We start from the raw sequence: 5,494 nt of genomic DNA on the forward strand, positions 1-5,494 counted from the left end.
TTCTCTCTAAGAAAACTGTTGTTAAAAGACATAGCCCTCATTCTTCCATTACTCAGTAGTAATCTCTTATTGTTACCCAACTTTATTCTTTCAGAGTCCTTTGCATTTATAGTACATGAAAGAAAATAAAACTTTAAATGTAATAAAAATTATGTTTTCTGAATTAATGCTTTGAATTTATCATCTCAATCTACCTGAACTTACTGCAGATAGAACACTTAAACATGTAACATAGTCTGTGTCAGTTAATATAAACAGTACTCAGTTATATTTTTCAAGATGAGATAGACAGAGGGAATATTTTACAGAAAGTTAATCAGTATTTTAATGGAAACCCTCCATTCATTTATAATTTAATCAACTATTAGATAGATTATCATGCTTCTATAGTATCTAATTTTTTCCTGTTATCATAAGGCCTATCCTGAAAACTATTTGAACATATTAACAGGCAACAGGGTACTTGCATTTCCTGAATAAAATAGATTAAAATATGGCAAGCACTGTCCTTGGAAATTAGGATACACCAATGTATAAGGACAGTCAATAGGATGTGAGTGATATACACAGACTAGGAAATAGGAAATATAAAAATGATAAAGTTTGGGTAGAATGTCACTTTATGGATCTTCTAAGAGGAATCTGAACTTATATTTGGGGGAATAATATTGGAAGAGATGCAAGTAAAATGAAACCTGAGGGATGAGTAAGAGCAAGTCATGTACAAAGCCAAGGTGGAGAGGGGAGGCAGGTGAGTGGAGCTTCACAGATACAGCACAGAGCATGAGAAAGACTGTGTGTGGTGGTGAGAAACGGGTGGTTCTCAAAGTGTGGTCCCTGAATAAGAATCACCCAGGATCATACTAAATATGAAAATTAAGGGACCGCATCTCAAATGTAATGAATCAGAATTCTTGGAGGTCCAGCCAAGAAATATGTGTTTTAACAAGTCCTCCAATTTTAATAACTCTAATGCCAGTTAAAATACAAGAAGCACTGTGTAAGAGGAAGTGACATTCAATTTGGCAAGAATATGTAGAAAACACAGAAATAGCTAATGATTAATATTGCAAAAAAGAGTTAAAATCAGAAACATCATAGCCTTATCAATCACACAAAGGTATAGATGACACCCAGAAAAATTATTAGAAGAGTAACAGCTACTCATTAACCTCACTTTATTAAAGGAACTTCCGCTGGTCACTTTCCTGCAGCAAAACACTGATACACTTTTTACACCAAATTTTTATTTTTGTTATGGCATTTATAGCCACATAATGTTTTCTTATTTGTCTGTCTTCAGCTTTTGTCTATTTTTTTTTTTTTTGAGACAAGATTTTGCTAAGTTGCTTAGGGCCTCACTAAGTTGCTGAGGCTGACTTTGAATTTGTGATCCTCCTGCCTCAGTGTCCCAACCTGCTGGGATTACAAGTGTGCATCATGTAGTCCAGCTTCTCAACTAAAATGTAAGCTCCTCCAGGAAAGAAACTTTACATATCTTGTGCTACATCAAATTTCTAGCTCTTGGAACATTAAGTGGTATATAATAGATACTCAATATATGTTTGTTGGAATGAATTTACATATTTAGTCACTGTGGGTAAATGGTTGAGAAAGACCAGATCCTGATCTCATGGAGATTACCTTATACTCTGCATTTATTATTTGTATGGTTGCATTTTATATACAATTGAGATTGATACTAGGTCATAGAGGCAAGAAAGGAATAGGAAAAGTAATTTACATGCTATCAATGACATCAAAGTCAGAGTTAATAGTGACTTCTGATAGAGAAATACCAAGGGGAGTTGAAAGAAATAGAAAACTTTAAGACACCTTTAGTAGAAGCAGGCAATTTCTGTTTTTTATAAATATAAGTAGGATGAGTCAAAGTCAGAAGGGTTAGATTCTGACTTAAGTATGGAAGTTAGAAATACCATTTGGAGAAGATGCAGAATAGAGAGGTAGGTAGTATAAATGCAAAACAGAACATACTTATACTTAAATAATATGTGTTTTTTGTCTGAAATTCAACTTTTGGCATTCTATACTTACTAATAAAATGAAGCAGAAAACAAAAACAAAAAATGATTGTTGGTGAAGTCACTTGTACTAATCAATACAAATTCCTTTGTAGAGAAGACTGACAAACTGAAACCCTGAAACCATGAAATTCAGATCTCTCAGTAACAAAAAGGCTTTGAATTGTCTTAAATTCCTAAGAATTGTGTGTTTTACTTAGGAAACTATGGAATATCTAGGAGATAGTTCTTGTTTCTCAATAATGAAGATAATTTAAATTTTTCAATGAAAGTTAGATGGAAAAGAATTGGGAGATTTTTCCAATTATCACCTTGACAAAATTTAGATATTGATGAACCAATTCCTCAGTTTGAATATATTTATTCAGCGGATTTTAGTAAATAGTAAGATCCTTGGAAGGAAGAAAGTCAAAGAAGAGGGAAAAGATAGATGATATTGTGAGTATAATTATATAAACTCTTTCATTTACATTATAGTTTATGGTTTTGAAAACATTTCCACATCCATTTTACTTTATTTGAGACTTTCTTTAGTTCTGAATGCCATTAGGATTTGTCTCCATTTTAAAAAATGAGGGAAACAAATTCTTTAGAATTTTATGGTGTTATTGAGATCTACATTTATAGAAAGTGGAAGAGATCACAATTAAAGCTGAACTTCTTATAATAAGTTCAGAATTAAGATTTGTTTAGTTCTAATTTGTTTGTTCATTTTGTTTTATTTTGAGGCTGAGAATTGAACCCAGGGTCTTGTGTAGACTGTGCAAATAATCTATCACTGAGTCATACTCCCAACTCCTAGAATTCAGTTTTAAGTCAAGGATAATGGGAAAAAAATAACCAGATTGTATTGATATGAGTTCATAAGAAAAGGTAATGTTTTCCCAGTGAAACGGGATGCATATCTGAATGCAAATCTTGAAGGGGTTTCAAAGCAAGGAAGTTGTGGTTGGAGATTTCACAGAATTGCTTCTGTAAAAGACACCATAGATGTGCTACTCAAGGAGGAAGAATTTTTGGCCAGCAGTTGAGTGATGATAGCATAAGAGTAACCTATCACAGCAGTTAGTAGCTGTTAACTTGGTAAATAACTGCCACTGAGTTAATAGCAATACAAGCTGCCATTACTAAAAGTTGACACTGACAGGACAATTGATGGGAATAATCATAAAAGGAGTGATCACAAATCAGAGGAGCAGAATAAAACTTTTCAGATAAAGGTCACCTATGGGAGAAAGCACCAACGAGAGCTTTTAGAGTTTCAGGCAAGGAAAGATAAATTTTCTGCCATGTCTACCTCATTCACCATCCCAGTGAGAGTGTCAGATTTCAAAGAGAAAAGGATCATTTTTTTGTGTTTTGGAAAGAAATTAGAGTTCATCAATTTATTGTTAAGTCCATCATAAGGAACAATAATAACAATTATCCTAGATGTGCAAAGTTGGTCTGAGGTCCGGTATTTCCATCATGGGTCTGGAAGTCAGCCAGTGCTCAGAGTTCAGTGCATCAGGAAATAAAAGAGCATCATGGTTTGTAGGCTTTCCAAATACTCCTCTGCAGGCCCCAGGCCTGGGACTCTGTTTCCTCAAGTACTAACTGAAGGGTTAGGCTAGGCCAGGTTGTTTTAAAACTGTTTTAAAAAGTCTTAAATATTTCACTAAATGCCCCAGGAGCTGATTTTCAAGCATGAGTTGAGGCGAGGGCTTTTGACTGCAAGTCTATCCCCTCCTTCTTAAATCAGATCAGCCCTTCTGTGTCCATATGGGGATTCTGCATATGAATCTATCTGAAGTTTTTCCTGTAGTTTTGAAATGTGAAAATATCTAGACTAGGTCACCTTAAACTTATCCTTCTAACTTTAACATCTACATTTACAGGCAAGAACCACATTTTGTTCTCTTTGCAAAATGTTCAGCTATATTTCATTCCTCTCCATCACTTTCTACCTACCACCCCTTCCCTGTCTTTGTTCCCCTCTGACTCCTCACATTCCCAATTTTTCCAGTGACTGTAAATTCTATCATTATTTCTTGATTATGCATTTGCTTGGCATTTGTCTGTCATTCCCAATCGACCTCAGGTTTGTAGAGAAGGCTCCAGCTGGAAAAATAAGCTTCCTGTTAAGTCCCATCCTGTTTTTAATCTTCTGCTGTTGTAAGAAATTCCCTTTAGGGATTTCCTTACTTCCTATAGCTTTGCCTTTTCTGCTATAAACCTCAGAAATATTAATCTCAACTGGTCCCCATTTTCCCTTACCATCTAACTTTTTTTTCGTAAAGTCTAAAATGCCTGCTAGTACTTTTCACACTTCATCATGTCTCCAGAAATATTGGCCCTAGGTCAAAGCCACAGGCTGCAACTTGACAAAATATGTTGCCAGGTGGGTTTCCCTCCACACTGTCTGTAGCTGTCATCTTCTCTCAACTCCCCAAACTGCAAATCAGTGAGTTGGCATGGGGTCATGGGATTTTGTAATTCCTATTCATTAGGCAAAGGAAAAGAAACTTGTAGGTTTACTTGTGTTTCCCTTTCTTTTTTTTTTTCTACATCTAAAATAATAATTAACTCATCAATCAATACTTTTTGTTGTTCCTGTTGATGGATTTTGATTCATATAATTAGAAGTTACAATACAGAAGAGGACTTGAGGGAGGAAAGTGATTCACAAATATGGTTTTGGCCATAAAAAGTTTTCTGGTGCACCAATATTGTTTTAATATTTTACATTTCATTTGGGTTATTGGGGTAACTCTGGTAGTTCCAATCCAGAGAAAAGCAAAGTCTCTCTTCCTTTAGAGGAAAAGCAATCTAAATTTCTCTAACCTATTCTCAGCTTTAAAACATAAAAAATTTAAACCATGCTTTCTCCATTCCAGACACTATGTTCTACTAACATCAAATTTGAAATTGATGCTAAGACCATCGGTATTTAAGGGTTGCACATTGTTTTACCAACATATGTGGTTCCAACTTTAGACATTGCTGGCATAAGGACATGAGTAAAAGAGAATTTGTTTTTAGTCCAAAGCCTATAACAGTCAGTCCTATGTAGTTTATGCTAAGTGCTCTATTTTTGTAGAACTTTGCCATAATCAGATAGTTCTAAAATGTTTGTCATGTTTTTGCAATGAGACTTGAGCTGAACATATTCTGATATCAAGGTATATCAAATTTTAATAAGCACTTATTGAGATACTACTCTGTGCTAAGAGATTTTCTAGTCACTTGGGTTGAAAGGCAGAATGTCCATATACTCATAAAGCATTGAGATAGTAAATAAATAAGTTCAGAAAAACATAACTGAAATTTTCTGAATTTTACAATTTCACTTTTGAGTTTTTAGGAAAGGAAAAAGCAAAATTATATTAGTCTGCATTTGTCAGTGAGCATGAGAAATTATGTACTTCTAATTGTTGAATAATACTTAAGCCATATCTGAAACTGAAAAAAAC

The sequence above is a fragment of the Sciurus carolinensis genome, chromosome 11 (assembly GCF_902686445.1).
Source record: "Sciurus carolinensis chromosome 11, mSciCar1.2, whole genome shotgun sequence".
NCBI classification, from domain to species: domain Eukaryota; kingdom Metazoa; phylum Chordata; class Mammalia; order Rodentia; family Sciuridae; genus Sciurus; species Sciurus carolinensis.